The sequence below is a fragment of the Pelodiscus sinensis genome, chromosome 11, assembly GCF_052426305.1.
Source record: "Pelodiscus sinensis isolate ZL-2025 chromosome 11, ASM5242630v1, whole genome shotgun sequence".
Lineage (NCBI taxonomy): Eukaryota > Metazoa > Chordata > Testudines > Trionychidae > Pelodiscus > Pelodiscus sinensis.
Window position 1 is genome coordinate 4,071,446 of NC_143062.1, and position 19,064 is coordinate 4,090,509.

At 46.1% G+C, this 19,064-nt stretch overlaps 1 long non-coding RNA gene across 1 annotated transcript in view; it reads right to left on the reverse strand.

Moving 5' to 3' along the window:
- Positions 1-1,299: 1,299 nt before the first annotated feature.
- The window catches only part of LOC102458596 (uncharacterized), a 110,860-nt gene continuing 93,095 nt past the window's right edge, over positions 1,300-19,064 (reverse strand). The window contains exon 4 of the long non-coding RNA XR_012906565.2: positions 1,300-1,558. This is a non-coding gene — a long non-coding RNA (uncharacterized LOC102458596). The remainder of the gene's footprint in view (positions 1,559-19,064) is intronic.

Below are 19,064 nucleotides of genomic sequence, written 5' to 3' on the forward strand. Positions count from 1 at the left end.
TTTTTTCTAAACTAAAAAGTCCCAGTCTATTTAGCATCTCCTCATATGGGACCTATTTCAAACCCTTACTCATTTTAGTTGCTCTTCTCTGAACCTTTTCTAACGCCAAAATATCTTTTTTGAGATGGGAGACCACATCTGTACGCAGTATTCATGATGTGGGCGTACTATAGTTTTATATAGGGGCAGTAAGATATTCTTCGTCTTATTTTCTATCCCTTTTTAAATAATTCCTAGTATCCTATTTGCTTTTTTGACTGCTGCTGCACACTAGGTGGACGTTTTCAGAGAACTATTCACGATAACTCCAAGATCTCTTTCCTGGTTAATTGTAGCTAAATTAGCCCCCATCATATTGTATGTATAGTTGGGGTTATTTTTTCCAATGTGCATTACTTTACACTTGTCCACATTAAATTTCTTTTGCGTTTTTGTTGCCCAATCACTCAGTTTGGTGAGATCTTTTTGAAGTTCTTCACAGTCTGCTTTGGTCTTGACTATCTTGAACAGTTTAGTATTGTCCACAAACTTTGCCACCTCACTGCTTACCCCTTTCTCTAGATCATTTATGACTAAGTTGAATAGGATTGGTCCTAGGACTGACCCTTGGGGAACACCACTAGTTACCCCTCTCCATTCTGAAAATTAACCATTTATTCCTACCCCTTGTTTCCTGTCTTTTAACCAGTTCTCAATCCATGAAAGGATCTTCCCTTTTATCCCATGACAACTTAATTTACATAGGAGCCTTAGGTGAAGGACCTTGTCAAAGGATTTCTGGAAATCTAAGTATACTATATCTACTGGATCCCCCTTGTCCCCATGTTTGTTGACCCCTTCAAAAAACTCTAATGGTATTTCTACACTACCACCCTAGTTCGAACTAGGGTGGTAATGTAGGCAACCGGAGTTGCAAATGAAGCCCGGGTGCCGCCATTTTTAAATGTCCGCTAGTGCGGACTCCGTGCCCCGCGGCTACACGCGGCATGGACTAGGTAGTTCGGATTAGGTGGCGCCCGGCAATATGGAAATGAAGCCCAGGAAATTAAAATCCCGGGCTTCATTTGCAACTCCGGTTGCCTACATTATCACCCTAGTTCGAACTAGGGTGGTAGTGTAGACATACCCTAATAGATTAGTAAGACATGATTTCCTATGCGGACTATGTTATTTCAGAATAGCACTAGTTATTTTAAAATACTGTTGCAGTGTAGACGTACCCTGACTCTGCATCAACAAGAAGCATAACATTTGCTTGCAAGAAAAGCGTAGTACTATGGGAGCCCATTTTATACATGATTGTGAGTGGGAGGGGAAGAGGAAGGGGAGCTCTGCTGCTTGAAGAAAGTAGCAGCCTCCTCTCCCCATGTGGCAATTAAAATGTTATACCACCATATTTAATATATCATTTACAGCAGTATTTTTTTAGAATTGTGACTTTCCCTTCAAGACTTACTCTGAGAGATAAGATGACTGCCTGCTGACTTCCAATGGTGCTTGTCTGCTTGAGAGGCAATTTGATTATATTTCAGTGGCAATCTCGAGGGATTTCTGAAATCTGGAAACCAACAAAAGCACATTGACTTATGTAGCAATTATCAGAGTGAATCTAATGCTTCTTTCACAGTGTATTCACCTCTGTAGTCAGGCAGAGTCATTCCTTTGTGGGCTCATGTAACCGTTCTCTAACATACTTGGCAATGATATGTCCCACCATTTGAATTACCGAGACTAGAGGGCAGGGGACTGGACGCGATGACCTCTCAAGGTCCCATCTAGTTCTATGAGATAAGTATAGGTATGTCCCACCAAGCCACTGCATCTGGCCCGCAGATGTTGCAAGGAGCCTCAGGCAGACTCCCTGCTTGCCTTGCCCACCTGCATGCCACATAGAAATGCTGGGCAGTTTCACTTTAAAATTTGTGAGCCCAGAGTGAAGGGGGGAAGCTTTAGGAGCTGCTCCCACTCCCAGCACAATCTCACTGGTCAGTTTTTGGCCAGAAACTGGCCAATGGGAGCTGCCTGTTTCAATAATAGGCAGTCAAGAAGAACCACAACCCTCTCCCCTCCACAGCTTGTGGTTATTCACTGAGCACATGGCTGCAGCCTGTGCGGGGACAGGGCAGGCAGGGAGGCTCCTTCAGGAAAGTGCTGGGCTGCTGGCTGGTAAGTCTCCTGGCCAAAGCCGGCCTCTGGCACCCCAGCCTCTCCCTCCCCCAAACTTCTGCCCCCCACTCCTACCTCCTACTCCACATACCCATATACTCTGACCCCATCCTGCACCCATACCGCCACCTAGATCTGGCACCCTAATCTCCTGCCCCAGATCACAGTCCTCTCCTGCCCTAGCTCATAACTCACAACCCAAACCCCTGCCCCTCAATCCCCGGCATCCCCTCCTGTACTCCAATTCCTTAGGGCCCTAGGGAATTGGAGTACAGGACACAGCATCTTCAGGAACATGGCAAAACAGCTGTTGTGGGCTGCTGACCAACCTTCATGAAGCGGTGAGCAATAGGCTGTATGGCTGACCAACAATGGTCAATGGAGCCATGTAGATTAGGGTTGTAGGCAAAGGGAAATGAAGTGGCGATTTAAATAATAGCTGCTTCATTTAAATTAAAATGGCTGCCGCGCTGTGCCGATCAGCTGTTTGGCGGCACAGCGCTGTAATCTGGATGCTCCGCAGTCAACATCAAAGGCATTTGTCGACCTCCCCGTTGTGCCTTGTGGGATGAGGTTTACTGGGGAGGTCGACAAATGCCTTTAATGTTGACCATGGAGTGTCCAGACTACAGCACTGTGCCACCAAACAGCTAATCGGCACAGTGAGACAGCCATTTTAATTTAAATGAAGCATTTTCCTTTGCCGAGTAAACAAATCTACATGGCTCTGTCGACAGAGCCATGTAGACTAGACGTGCCCTGGGCTACTGAGAACAACTGAACTGCCTTACCATGTCCTAGGTAGCAAACTCAGGTGACACTCTTGAATCTGTGCTGTGGCATGTTTTAGCTGTATTTCCATACACAGTGTGAAAAAAATAACACAGCTTGTGACATGGCAATGATGCACAGTTTTACAAGTACAATATTTGATACCTTCATTTATAAGATTGAAAGGGGGTTGCCAAAGTCATAATTTTCCTAGGGGACCAAAAACCTTTGGGCCCTCCATGATTGGGCCTTCTATACAGACCAGACTTCTGTTGATTTCAATGGGAGGAAGGCTGGGTAAGGATTTGGCCCTAGCTGAACTGGAAATTTTTAGAAATACTTGTTTACTCAATATATCCCATTATGACTCTTGTTTAAAGTCTGCTAAATTGGTATGGAATAAGGCTATTACTACATCTTAACCAGTGAAATAACCTGCCAGGAAACCATTTGACTTACTATTATCACAATGAAGATATTGCTTGCCTAAGAAAATTTGACTAGCACGATAAGTTAATGAAAAACATTATAGATAGCTTCCTATAAAATGCACAAACAAGCTGTTCCTTTAATTGGAAAGATAAAGTATGTTTCTGTGACTCCGCCAGAGTATTCATGTGTTCTGACAACTGTTAAATATGTTGTGCACAGATTAATCTGACTTGCTGGGTTTAATCTTTTGCAGTTTGCTGTTTTACTTATAGCTACTCTAAAGAGTGTAATAATTGAGGCACTCCAGAACAGTATGCATGAAATACAGTTCAGTAAAGTTACTCAAAGCTCTGTCACTGTTATGGGTATGAAATTGTAAGTCCTTATGAATTTATTACAAATGATTTTTTAAAACTGTCAGTAATACAAAGTCTCCACTGGTACCAAAAGGTTAGAACATTTTAAAGATAGAAATGCAAGCATGGGTGAGGTATTTATAGTAATTTGTCTCATCCTTTACCAGGGTGGGTAACTTCTAAGCATGGTTGACATTTATTTATAAATGTAAATCTTAATATATAACAACCCTCCTTGCACATATTGTTAGAATATTTCCGTGTTCATTTCAACCAAAAATGAATATTGTTAGGATGCACCAAAACAGTTGAAGAAGAGTTTTGGTAGTTCTTGCATAGTTTATATGCTAAAAATAGCCATGTTCTCATTTTAGTAGCTGAAGGTGAGCAAAGGACCATAAAAAGATGCATTGTTAGAAGGTCAAGAGAACAGACAATATCAGAATAAAAAGTAATGAAGAAGATGGGCAAGTCAGATATTCTGCATGATTGTGTTAATGGTGTTGCTTTAATGTCACAGCAAATGCTTTTAAACTAGACAGAGCCATGACTTGGGTGAGCCAATCCCACTTTCTACTTCTGTTGTAACAATTCCATCTGGTTTGTGCAAGGATGAAATAAATATTACCTTTAGTAGTAGTTTACTGAAGGCAGGGAATCCCCTAGTACAGTAACATTGATAATAATGAGGCTAGCTTTATACATTCAGGCTGTGTCTAGACTGGCAAGTTTTTCCTCAAAATCATCTGCTTTTGCAGAAAAACTTGCCAGCTGTCTACACTGACCGCTTGAATTTCCGCAAAAGCACTGATGATCTCATGTAAGATTGTCAGTGCTTTTGCGGAAATACTAAGCTGCTCCCGTTCGGGCAAAAGTCTTTTTCCGAAAAACTTTTGTGCAAAAGGGCCAGTGTAGACAGCAGAGATTTGTTTTCCGCAAAAAAGCCCCGATCGCGAAAATGGCGATCGGGGCTTTTTTGCGGAAAAGCGCGTCTAGCTTGGCCACGGACGCTTTTCCGCAAAAAGTGCTTTTGCGGAAAAGTGTCCTGCCAATCTAGACGCGCTTTTCTGAAAATGCTTTTAACGGAAAACTTTTCTGTTAAAAGCATTTCCAGAAAATCATGCCAGTGTAGACATAGCCTCAATGTATTGCTATAACTGGAAAATTTCTTCAGTGTAAATTCTGTTTTTTAATAAATTACATTATCCTAAAAAAAAAAATCAGCCCAGTTTGTTTTCTGTGTTCCCAATCCACAGTGCCACACTCCAGTACTCTTCTGTTGAGGAACCCTCCAATTGCATAGGACTGCCATAACTGGTTCCTATGCTCTGTTCTCTCCTAGCCTAAGGGACATACTCCAGGTATTGCCAGGGACTAGGAAGTCCTAGTAATTCCAGCTGCAGCAGCACCCAGGATCAGAGCAGTATAAAGTTGGCTTAAAGCCTCCTTTGCCATTAACCCCTTAAAAACAACCTCAGAAATCTGTCCCATAGGCTTGCACGCTGATTACTACTGCTTCCAGTTAACATGAGCTCACATCACTGATTTAAAAATAACCCACATACCAGACATTCACAGCAAGGCACTATTTAGATTTACTATCCTGGGCCATTTACTGGTTAGCTTGTATCATATCTAAGTGAATGTCTTTCATCCTGTTAACACTAACACAAATGATCTACATCTAAGCCAGTATTGTCCCTTATAGTGTCCACAAATTCATGCTTCTGCATCATTTTGAAGTATATTCAGCATATCCATGTTCTATGAGCAGCAGCGGAGACTGCTCTTTCATTTTCCAGTTCTTTGAATTGCTGATTCACAATGACTCAATGCATAAGGCACGTCAAGTCTTGCTTTATAACATTTTGGAATGATTTCTTTGAAACAATGTAGTTTTATCTCAGTTCTTCTAAACAAGCTCATTCCAGGTTTAAATGCAGATACAGTTTCTGATTCACTTTTGAAAAGTCTCAGAGGGGCAGCTGTGTTAATCTGTAAGTTTAAAAACAAAGAGTAGTCTTGTGGCACCAAAGCCCTGGTCTAAACAAGGATTTTATTTTTAAACTAGCCAATTAGCCCGTCATAAGATGGGATTTTCAGGTCTCTCCTCCACATCAGGCTTCTCTCCTGAGCCTCTGGTCTCTCGCTCCGTCGCTCTCTTTTTCTCTCTCTCTCTCCTCCTCCTCCTCCTGCCTCTCACCCCCAGCTCTCCTCCGCCTTCTGCCTCTCTCTCCGTCTCTCTCTTTCTCTTCTCCCCCTCCTGAGCGGCGCAGAAGTCAGCCGAGCACCATGGCGGGAGGTGAAGGGTGGCGGGGAAGTGACATACATGCCCAGGGGGCAGGGCCTGGATGAACATTCATCCCCAATGGAGACAGAGGAGAGTGGAGAAAGAGTGAGAGGCAGGAGGAGGAGGAGAAGAGAAAGGGAGAGTGAGAGGCAGGAGGAGGAGGAGAAGAGAAAGGGAGAGTGAGAGGCAGGAGGGAAAGAAGAGAAAGAGAGAGACGGAGAGAGGCAGAAGGCGGAGGAGAGCTGAGCGAGAGAGGGGGAGGCAGTAGGAGGAGGAGGAGGAGAGAGAGAGAGACCGGAGGCTCAGGAGAGAAGTCCGACGTGGAGGAGAGACCTGAAAATCCCATCTTATGATGGGCTAATTGGCTAGTTTGAAATAATTGACCTCCAGAGGCCTTACAGCTGCAGTTCTGACTGCTCTGGCTATACCAGGAGTCTCCACTGCTCTCCCCTCCTGGGGAGCTGTAAAAGTCCTGGGATCAGGAGAAGGGCTTGTCCCATGTGGCCAGCTTCGCAAGGCCTGGGCGAGGAAGAGCCACGAGACATGAGAGACCCCAACGACCCCTCACTTCTGCTGCTGCCACGGTCTCCACTGTCCACATGGCGCACCAGTCCAGAGCACTCAGCCCCATGACCCTCTCACACAGCAACCCCTCAGTCCTTCTTGCAAGGTTCCTGGAAAGGCCTGTCTTATTCCAACCTCCGTGGTGGGACAACTTCCCATGACAAGCTACCTCTAAAGAGTCTGGGGCCATGGAACCACACAGTAGTGCCACACACAGCACAGGTCATGCCCACGCTCAGTCAGCATCTGCTCCCAGTCAAGCGCAGTGACACGGAGGAGACTGATCTTGTGCATGGGAACTTGCTGGGGGAGGAGGAGGAGGAGAGCCCAGTAGCACTGTCTCTGGCAAGCAATGTCTGCTGTTCACACACACCTCCCCCAACACCCCCTTCCTTCAGCAGGCAGGAATAGAAGTTCTTTCTCTGCAGGACACCACTAGTGCTGGACCTCGCATGTGTGGGACACAGAAGGAAGCCAAGCTGCCCCATCCCCTCCTCCCACCCGCAGGCTCTTTCCCATGGCACCTCCTTCTCCTGGCCAGCACCTTCCCATGCCTGCTTGTCTCCGGGCCAGTGGTGTAGCGATACTCCCCTGGGATGTCTGTGCACATGCTGGAAAGTGCCCACTGTCTAGGCAACAGATGGCCTTCCTCGAAACAGATCACGATCGTCTGAACCGAGACTATCGGAGTCGGCTTAGAGATTAGGGCTCGGCTTCGTACACAGTGTCTTCTGTGGTGACTGCTGCCTGGGAAGAGCTGGTGCACCAACACAATGCCAAGTTCTTCACTGTCACCTCGGTGATGGAGCGCATGGCATCATTCATGGTGCGGGCTGCCAGCCACCTCCCCACCCCCCAGCATGGCTTCTCCTTCAAGGGTACCCAGGGGCCACCGGGGTCCCAGAACATGGAGGGTGAACCCTCTAGGGCAGCCAGTGCCTCCAGGCCTCCTAGAGAGGCAGGCATCAGTACCAGCCCTGTCCCTGAGCCCCCTCCCATTTCAGTTGTTTACCCATGTTGTATGTCCCCTGAGTATAGAGTCCTGTTTTTTTCACGAACAAGGTATTTATTTTTTGATCTGCAGGGGAGGGGTGATGGGGGAATGGAGGGCAGGGGAAGGCAGAGGTGGGGGGAGATAGGCACACACAGGGAATGCAGGGGCTCCTTGTGGAGAGGCACAGGGGAGAGTCTCAGAACTGGCCTTGCATGAAATTCGTCTTCAAGGCCTCTCTGGTGAGTACAGCCCTTGCTGTGCTCTCCTGATGGCACTGGTGTCTGGCTGCTCAAACTCCCTGGCCAGACATTCAGTCTCAGCCCCCCACCCTGGCAGAAAAGTCTCCCCCTTGCTTTCACACAGGTTGTGGAGCACACAACAGGCCACTACCAAAAAGGGGTTGTTGCGCTTGCTATGGTCCAGACAGGTGAGGAGACTCCTGAACCTCTCCGGTGAATGCCCAGACGCACATTGGCAGCTACCCAGCCTGGTGTTGAACTCTTCCTTGCTGGGGTCCTGGTTGCCTGTATAGGGCTTCACGAGTCAGAGGAGCAAGGGACAGGCTATGTCGTCCAGGAGGCAGATGGGCATGTCCACCTCCCTGACTCTGAAGGTGCGGTCAGGGAAAAAGGTGCTGACATTCAACTCTTGGAAGAGGCAGGAGTTTCAGAAAATGCAGGCGTCAGGCACCTTTCCCGACCATCCCACGCGGATGTCAGTGAAGCATCCCTTGCGATCCATGAGGGCCTGCAGCACCATGGAGAAGTACCCCTTTCAGTTGATACACTCTGGGGCTGGAGGGGGCCAGGAGGGGGATGTGCATGCTGTCTATGGCCCCTCGGCAGCTGGGGAACCCTATGGTGGCAGAGCCATTGACAATGATGTCCATGTTCCCCAGAGTGACAACCCTCAATAGCAGCATGACCGTGGCTACCTGCCTGGGCATAGCCCCAACTGTGGATTTCCCCACACCAATCTGGTTCTTGACTGAGCAGTAGCTGTTCAGCTTCCACAGGGCGATGGCCAGATGCTTCTGCCTGGGGATGGCGGGTCTCATGCAAGTGTCCTGTCACCTGAGGGCAGGGACGAGCCACATACAGAGCTCCAGGAAGATGGCCTTCCACATATGGAAGTTGTGCTGCTGCTGCTAATCATCCCATCCCTGCATGAAAGTGTGGTCCCACCAGTCTGAGCTCATCTCCCGCCACCAGAAGCAATGTTCCACTGGATCTGAGGGATTTAGGGGCATGTCCAGCAGCAGGAGCACCAAGACTGGGTGAGCAGGGCCTGCAGGCCGCACTGCGGTTTCTCCTCCTTATTCTTGCCTTCATTCTGCTGGAGCAACATGCAGGCAGTTTGGAAGTATTGTGCTATGAGGCGTAGCACGAGAGTCTTAATGAGCCTGGCACTGCTTTGCAGCAGCTCCGGCCCCATGGTGGCAGTGCTGTGGCATCCACGCAGGCAACCAGAGCACAAGACGGCATGTGCCCACTGCATTCCTTTTCTGCCTGCGAGGGGGGAGGCAGTGGAGGAGGGGCTTGTGAGATGTGGCCGTAGAGAGGAGCCTCTGTAAGCATTTGTCGCAGCTTGCCGGACCAAGCAGCACAGGAAGCATCTGCCCTCTTGGTGCCCTCCCCAGAATGCTTCCAGAGGCTCTAAGTCCAAGGCAGGCTCTGTTCCATTTGGACGTGCTATTTCAGAGTAATTCAGACTAATTTTGAGGCTTTCCTGTAGTGAGGATGTGCTAGTTCAAATTTGTTACACCAAGAGTTATAAGGTTGGATTTAGTAATTTTGAAATAATTTTCTAGCATAGACTATATCAGATAGAGGCAGCAAAGGCGGGGAGAGGGGAGGCGAAAGAGGAGGTACTTGAAAACAGCAGCACTACACAGATGAGCCCGGGCTCAGCTTTGCGGTGCTGCCTGGAGCCTTGGGTCAGCTGGGGACTCCCTAGATGATCCCGGGCTCCACAGCGGCTTTTATGTGGAACCCAGGATCAACTGGGGAGTCCCCAGCTGATCCCGGGTTCCGTGGAAATGCTGCACTGGAGCCCAGGATCATCTGGGGAGTCCCCAACTGACCCCAGGCTCCATGCACACAGCACTGCACAGAGCCTGGGATCAGCTGGGGAGTCCACAGCTGACGCCGGCTCTGCATGGCATTTCAAAGCAGCAGCACAGCATGGAGCCAGGGGTCAGCGGGAGAGTCTGAGTTCCCCGCGGACCCTGGGTTCCAGCTGCGTTGCCACTTTGAAATCCACAAGAGCCCTCACTGGGAATCTTGTGCATTTCAAAGCTGGCACCCGTGTACATCTCGGAGTCAGCAGGACTTCCCACTAGCCCAGGGCTGCACGCAGAATTCTGTACAAGAGCCCCACTGCGGAAGTGCCTATAGACTAGTTGAGTAGCCGATTGAAATTCCATCAACTAGTCGACTAGTCAATTAACTTCTAATTAACATCCTTAGTGTAGATATGGCCTTAGAGACTAACAAAAATATATATAATTATCATGAGCTTTTGAAGTGGGTTTTGCCTATGAACACTCATGATACTATATATATATATATATATATATATATATATATATATATATATATATATATATATATATTGTTAGTCTCTATGGGTATGTCTACACTACAGAGTTAATTCGAAATAACAGATGTTATTTAGAATTAACTGTAATAGCTGTCTACACATACAAACTGCTATTTCAAAATTAATTAGAAATAGCGGAGCCCTTATTTCGAATTAGGCAAACCTCATTCTACGAGGAATAACACCTAATTCGAAATAGCTAATTTGAAATAAGTTAATTCGAAATAATGCTGTAATGTAGACATACCCTATGGTGCCACAGGACTACTCGCTGATTCACTTTGACCATTCCAATTTTTCTTGTCTACATAAATATCTTTGTTCTACACATTAAATCTGAAATTTAAAATCTCACCTGGAAACATCACAGTTCCTGGCATTTAATTTCTAACTGCTCCTAGACTAAACTACTGATCTGGCCATTTCAGAATTGATTCCTGAATTTTTTTCAAATCTAGCATGCTCTGGATTTAGTTCTATTTTGAGATTCCTACCGTTCCATTTGAACATCACATGGGTTAGGAATCACTCACAATGTGTATTCATATCTGTGATTTCATTCTCTATAGTTTAGGTTTTGCAATTTGGGGAAAGTGGAGAATTATCGGTAGCAGAAAGTGATTTGTTACCTGCTCCTGTTACTGCTACAGTAGAAACACTGGGTATCATTCAGCTCTGACATATATGAGTTACTGAATTCAGTGAAAGTATTCCTGATTCAGTATAGCCAAAGGTGGTAGTCTCGCCCTTTATTAAGTCTGTCTGACACTTCCCATTCCCACTTTCCATGATAAGACTCTGTTTTCAGTTGCTCACAAGTTTACCAAACATTCATAGTTCAGGCTAAAATTTTCCCAGATGGGTGTCTGCCTCAGTTTTATTGTTGTTGAAGTTTCAGCAAAAATAGTTCTGTCATTTCCAATGCAAGAAAATACGTTTTTCTGCTTGTGTTTAAAAAATTGTACAACCATTTCAGGGGTGCTGGGACAATTTATATAGGTGTGTATGTGGTGAGAGCTATTGAACCAAACTGGAAACCTCATATAGGATGGAAACCATTTCAAACTATTGGGTGCGGCAGTACCCCAGGCCCTTGGTTCCAGCACCTATCAACCATTTCAATGACAAGCTCTAGTACCTCCTGCCTTTGGAGCAAGTGTTTGCAATCTGGTGGGGGAGGCCTGCTGTCAGGAATGTTCCTGTAAAAAACTACACAAGTTTGGCAAAGCTATAAACCCTTGAAAAAAATTCACTTCACACTCGTTGCCATGCCCATGGTATGGGTTTCCTGTTACCAGGGTGTCCAATTTGAGGCCTCCCACATGGTGATTTGCCAAAGTGCTGAGCACACACAGTTGCAACAGAAGCCAAATAGGACTGATGCATGACTGTGACTCGCATTAATGTTCAGAACATAATGGATGGGTTTGTAACAATAGGGCTGCTGAACTGCGATGAGGCAATATCTGGCACACAGGTCTTTATTTCGGCACCAGCCCACCTTGCTACAGAGTGCTTCAACAGAAAGAGTTATTTTTCCGTGGCAATGCAAGCAGTGGTAGATCACTGGGGAAGCCTCACCAATATTAGCATGGGGTGGCGAGGGCAGGTGCACGACACACGCATCTTTACAAACACAGAACTGTTCAGAAAACTGCAAACAGTGACAGTCCTTCCAGGCCAAAGGATTATTATCATCAGTGGTGATTCTGGCGCGAAGTCATACACTGGCCACCTTGACAGCACCAATGAAAGATTAAGCTACTGGCTCAGGTTCAGAATGACAGTTACCTTCCCCTCCCAGGCTGTGTCCAGACTCGAGGGTTTTTTCGAAAAAACTTCACCTGCGTCTAGACTACAGCCGCGTTCTTTTGAAATTAAATCGAAAGAACGCGGCTTTTCTTTCGACGGCGGTAAACCTCATTTCACGAGGAAGAACGCCTTTTTTCGAAAGTGCTCTGTCGAAAAACGGCGTTCGTCAATGCAAACAGGGCTTTTTGAAAGTACTGCTTGCAGTCTAGATGCTCTTTTTCGAAAGAGGCTTGCAGTCTAGACGTAGCCCCAGAGAAACCGCGAGCGCCCCTCCCCCCCCCGCCCGCCCGCGACCAGAGGATGCCCAGGCTGGCCACGGCCCCATACTTGACCTACCTGGAGGAACCTGTGCCAACTGCAGCCATTTCTCTCCTCCCTTCTCAGATTCCATCCTGGGGTATTTGCTACTCAGCTGCCCAAAAACATCTTTGAAGAGATGCTTTCCCCAGAGATTGGGTTTGGGAAAGGGAGGGGAGGCATGGCTGCGGCTGGCCTGGGGCTTCACTGGGACGGTGGCAGTCAGGGCTTTGCTGGGAGCAGGGCCTGTGGGGGACCCAGGACTTCTCTAGTTGGGGGGCAGGCACTCAGGGCTTCTCTGAGCAGGGAGGTCTGCAGCTAGCCTGGGACTCCTTTGGCCAGGGGAGGGGCTTCTCTGGATGGTGGGGGGAGGGGGGGCTTGTGACTCCAGCTGAAGGATGAGGCAGGGGAGTCTCATAGCTCTAGCCTCAGGCGGAGTAAGGGAGTGGAAGGTGTGGAGTCGAGGTCTAGACTCCCACAAAGGGAGCTCCACCCACTGTCCACACACCCATGCCTGTGGCCTGCACAGATGATTTAAAGGGGCCTGGTGGGATTCCTAATTTTAAACCACCCAGGCCCCAGGACAATGGCCCCCTTTGCCGGCATGCATGTGATCACACAAGGTTCCTTTTCCTGCAATGCGCTCATCCCTGCTTGGCTGTTGGCATGGGGGGATAGCTACTGGAGGTCTGTTGGCAGCACAGGTCATGCAGTGCCCACACTTGTGCTGAGTAATCACTGCACAAGCAACCATGTCTGAATGTCCTTTGGGGAGGTGGTTTTACTGTCTTGCCATAATGGCGCTTGTGTCAGCAGGAGACAAATGTGAGTCTAGACAGGTGCATAAATAGGAAGGTGCATTATGTTAACCAAACTTTATAAGGTAGGCCAGGCCACAGTTTCTTCTCCTCAAGTTCACGCTGCACCTGCCTCTCCTAACCTTCTCCTCTCCCGTTCTGCTCCCTCCCATCCTCTTTCCCTCCAGAGTGGACCTAGATTTTAAATCCTTTTAACAGCGATTGCTGTTTTTGTTCTGTGTTTGTACGGCACAATGGGGTTTTTCTGGTCCATGACCAAGACTTCTAGATACTAAGATAATATGAATAATAATAGTGATGGATACCCTCTCAGAGCCTCATTTAGCCATCTGAAATTAGGACAAGATCCCCACCTCTCCCAGAGGTGGTGTAACATTGATTCATGCTTGTGAACCACTCAGATACTATGGAGATCGTCGTAGGAAAGCCCATGAGAAAAATAATTCTATCCTCAACAGGGTTTAATTAGCGTGCAGGAAATAAGACCAGGGGCCACTCATTGAACGAGGAGAAAACAAAATACCGAATAGCTGTTTATTCAGACAGCACTGTCTGTTCTGTGCACTGAATAAGGCAGAGTGGAAAAAATAGTTTGGAACATTTTTAAACTGTATCATAATGCATCTGCATACGATGGGCAAATTAAGGTTTCATGCACAATTTTTCCTAACTTTTGAGCACTTGAACCTTACTGGTCTTTTAACATAGTTTGTGTGTAATGCCAGTTTAAGTCAGAAGAGAAACAGGCCAGTTATCTTGTGAGAGTTTCTGGTGTGTGATGCTCTTCTAGACCGGTGCGTGCAGGCCTGCCCACAGGATGTGGGGGCGGAGGGGGGAGGAGGGCAACTCCCCTTGGGCCCAGCAACCCCAAAGAGCCCTGGGTTCCCAGCAAGTTGAAGCAGCGACTGGAGCCCTGGACCTTTTAAATCGCCACTAGAGCCCTGTGTGGCACGCTCCAGTGTCCTGGGCAGCATGCTCCAGGCGGTGCTGAAGGCTAGCTGGGTTGGTGCAGGGACACTGAGAGCTGGCTGTCCCAGCCTTACTCCTTCTGCCCAAGGCCCCACCCAGTGTGGAGCTGCCACTCCCCCGTCACCTTGCCCAGGGCTCAATGAGTCTGTTGGCTCCCCTGAGGATCTGGGTGGCAACACTGCAGCTGCCCTATTGTGAAGGATGCCAGATTTTCATAAGACTCTCTACATATATCCCATAGTGGTACACCTTTGAATTGGGTTTCTTAAACCTGCTTTCAGTGGGAAATACTCAGTTTCCAAACCTCAGAAGCCAGCTAGAAGCCCATTATTTCTGACTATTCTGTGTCTTTGTATACAGTGATATTGTTGTGACATGATGTGATCACGATGACACCCTGGGGCAGTTCCCCTATATACCGGTTATGCCACTGACACCTGCCTTCTTGCTCTCTGTGGATCCCCACCACCCTTGTCCTGCTGGGCCAAATGATCTGGTCTGTCCCAGACAAGGCACAGAGTTGGGGTAACCGCCCCTGAAGAGCAATGTAGCCACTGATCCCCTTCACCTCTGGAAGAATGCAACTCTAAGGCCCAGTACCCAGGAAACCCATCCCCAAAAGGGATTAAACCCCCAAACAAATACGTCTTTCTCTGAGTAAAAGTTTTTTTAAGATTCCTCTGATTTTAAGAGGAATAAGGGATCTTCCGGAAAAGGCTTTATTTTCCGCAAGATCCCGTCTAGACTGGCGCTTTTCTCCGGCAAAGCCCCGAGCCAGAAAAAAGCGGCAGCCATGTTCATGCTAATGCCACGGGGGATATTTAAATCCCCCGCAGCATTTGCAATTCCGACTTGTCTCATTAGCATCCCTTTTCTGGAAAAGGGTGCCAATGTAGACACAGCCACTGATTGCTCCCCTCAGGTAACAATTATTTACACTGGACTTGATGGTAAACAAAGATGACTTTATTAAGTTCAAACACTAGGAATTAAGTGGTTGCAAATGAAAACAAACAAAGCAAAGTAAATTAGAGGATTAAAATGAAAAGAAAATGCCTAGCTAGTGTTAACTCACTAAAATATTATTACAAGTAGTCCCTTATCCTAAAGAACTTGCTCTTATTTCAGGCCTGTCTTCAAGTCATAGATGGTCATTCTCTCTGATTCGTTTTGTGTGTCAGACCCTTTCCCAGGCCAGCTGAAGACTAAGGGACAGATAGCTTCTGGTTGTTTTTACAGATTCCCCTTTGGGCGGGAATCTGTTGTTCTCTCACCTCACCTTCCATGGAAAATTACCTGGTCAAACTGGTATCCCCCTATGAGGTGGCATGGTCACATGTCTTCCTAAGACCAGTCATTGCTTAGACTTAAAGGACAAACAAGGCTGTTCTCAAGTTGTTAAGTTGATCACCTTGTCATTAAGGATTCCAGGGGAGCACCATTGAGGGCTTATGTTTGCACATTTAAAACTATTGTAAATACTTTTAATATATTTAAAAATAATTGTATAAACAATTTCATATCTCATATTCCTAACTTTACATACTAGAATGAGGCGTGCACTCAAATAAGATATACAGATCAAGCAGATTGTAACATTAAAATTGATGGTTTACCTGAGGTATTTTGGCCAAAGCATCTTCAAGGTATGCATATTTATATTCATAAGCTAATTTCATAAAGGATGGGGTCGGTCGTTACAACTGTGTTCTTCATTAACAAGATCTTTGTTGTGTCTATTGTCTCCTATATTGGTTCTTGTATTGCACTGATCTTTGGAACGCCCATATGTGTGTCCATGTGGTCTGGCAAGAGTGGCTGGAAAATGTGTTGCAGCGTCAGCACTGCTTCAGGATTCTCCACACCACTTAATATTCTTGTCCTAAGTTTTCAGCCTCTAACTCATCATAATTGTTACAAGGGAATTCAACCCAGATCATGTGAGGCTCAGTCCAATGCCTGACCCACAAAAAGCCACTTCTGAATGTTCAGCCTTTTTTTTTTTTTACTGCCTTGCCATAATGGTGCTTACGTCAGCAGGAGACAAATGTGAGTCTAGACAGGTGCATAAATAGGAAGGTGCATTATGTTAACAAAACTTTGTAAGGTAGGCCTGGCCACACGGTTTCTTCTCCTGAAGTTCACGCTGCACCTGCCTCTCCTACCCTCTCCTCTCCCGTTCTGCCCCCTCCCATCCTCTTTCCCTCCAGAGTGGACCTACATTCTAAGTGCTTTGTAACAGTGACTGGGTTTTTTGTTCAGTGTTTGTATGGCACAATAGAGATGGAAGGGTTTGGATTTTGTTAGTCAGTTCACCCATCACTACCAGTTCTAAGGACATGAATGGTTAACCGATAAACCTCACCCTTAATGAGTGAGGCTCACTGGCTCCTTTCCCAGCGGGCAGAGGGCTGTTCCAGCCCCGCAGGACCAAGGGTGCTCCAGCCAGCCTGAGCAGCTCCTGTCCACATTTACATTATGTCTTCCTATCCTCCTTTACATTTACATTATGTTTAATTGGTTTACCAATTAAATGAGATTTTTAAACCCTAACTAATATCTTGATAAGTTTGCATCTTGATAAGACATGCATCTGACGAAGTGGGTCTTTGCCCACGAAAGCTTATGCTCCTACACTTCAGTTAGTCTATAAGGTGCCACAGGACTCCTCGTCGCTTTTGCAGATTCAGACTAACACGGCTACCCCTCTGATACTTGATAAGTTTATAAGAATCTAGTGCTGAAATGGTTTAGAAAGTTAACAGAACTAGTTTTCATACTGATAAATCAGAATTTGTCTGTCTAATTAAAACATACTTAACAGACCTAGTATTTGAATAAGTCATTTAAGTACTGGCAGATTAACTGAATTGCATAAAATAAAACTCTTCCATGCATATTCTGATTTAAATTTATTACTCTTTTTCAGAAACAAGCTACCCAAACAGAGACCAACATTTTCAGAGATGTATTCTTAATTCTCATTACTAACCAGGACTAGATGAACCAAACTCAGTTCCAGCTGAGACTAGAAGCAGTAGTGTTGGAAATCTGATTGTAAACTCTCTAGGTTGGGAAATGAACTATTTGTAAAGAATAGTCTTTATAGTGTTGTGAATATTATAAGCATTGAAACAAAACTTAAACAAAACTCCCATGAGAGCATGTTCCAGTGAGACTTAAGTTTATTTCTGCATTTGCCAGTCATAGATATTTGAAGAAGGTTCAGATTAACAAACTTTTAGATGCTTATCTGATTCTTAACTCTGAATTCTTGACGCTTGTCCCCTCCCTGTGATTCACCTGAAGAGAGGCAGTCTGTCATCACTCAGGGCACAGAATTAATTTCTAGTAGCTTTTTAAAGGAAGTGTTTTTGTTTGCATGTTCCATTGTATGTGGAAATTGAAATTACACAGTTTGGGAGTTATAAACTGGTAAATCTGGTCAGTAATTAAAAAAAAATCCCAACACAAACAACAAATCAGCTACTAGTGACCAAGGAATCATTCTGCACCTATTTATTCTTAGTGCACATAGGTTTATAATAAAGTAAAAGATCTGCAAGCGCTTAGGGACAAGGGACAGTTCTGTGATATGTGCACAATGTTTCACACAAAATAGGAGTCCAGTTGCTGATCAGGGCTTCTGCACATCACCACCACCACCAAAGTTTCTATTTGAGGAGTAGGCAACAGAAAAATAAAATGGAGGAATTGAACTCATTGAATATTAGATCTTGGTTAGAAATTGTTTATTTAAATGGTTTTATTGATATCAACATGCTTTAAAATGTCAATGTTTATTACATTTTGTTTTGAAAAATTACATAAGGAATGTTAGAAATGATGAAGTGCCCCGTTTTGGCAATTTTGGCATGAAAGTTGAGGTTTTCTTATAATTTTCAACCAGCTTATTCACATATAAGATTTAAATGAAAGCATCAAAATTATAGCTGCCAGCCTGGCCTGGGGATTCCCAGCTGCTGCTGGCCCTTCTGCCACGGGCCCAGCCTGGGGTTCCTGGACACTGCTGGTCTCCCTGCCGCTGACCCCAGCTGCAGTTGCCCAGCCCTGGGCTCGGGCTCCCGCCTGCAGGACTCCTAGCTGCCCTCCACTCCTAGCTGCTGGAGCTCTCTGCTGGACCACCCATGTTACCAGACAGAGAGTCCCGGATTTGAGTCTTTGTAACTTCGTTTTCTTTAGAAAGACTTTGTGCAGGATTTAATGAACCGAACCTTTGAAACTATCAGAAACCAAAGATTAAATGCCCATTGGAATGGAACTTCAGGTTGAACATTTGAAGACCATTTTAAAATCACCTCAACTCTCATTCCAAACTTGTCAAAATAGGACACTTCCTCATTACTAAAATTCCTTATTTAATTTTGGGCGTTCAGCCCCCAAACCCTCTCTCAGCATTTTTTAAGGACCATACTGTGCCTGGTGCTCCCTTGCCATCTCCTAGCAGGGGTCTTTCTCTTCATTATCTGTCAAACCCACACCCCTCTGCTGAACAATGACTAGCACAGCACCTCCGCCCACATAGAATCATAGAATCATAGCACCATAGAGCTGGAAGAGACCTCAGAGGGTCATCAAGTCCAGCCCCCTGCCCAAGGCAGGACCAATCCCAACTAAATCTACCTGGCCAGGGCTTTGTCAAACCGAGACTTAAACACCTCTAGGAATGGAGACTCCACTACTTCCCTAGGTAACCCATTCCAGTGCTTCACCACCCTCCTAGTGAAATAGATTTTCCTAATATCCAACCTGGACCACTGCAACTTGAGACCATTGCTCCTTGTTCTGCCATCCGTCACTATTGAGAACAGCCTCTCTCCAGCCTCTTTCGAACCTCCTTTAAGGAAGTTGAAGGCTGCTATCAAATCCCCCTCATTCTTCTCTTCTGTAGATTAAATAGATCCAACTCCCTCAACTCATAGGTCATATGCTCCAGCCCCCTAATAATTTTGATCGCCCTTGCTGGACCCTCT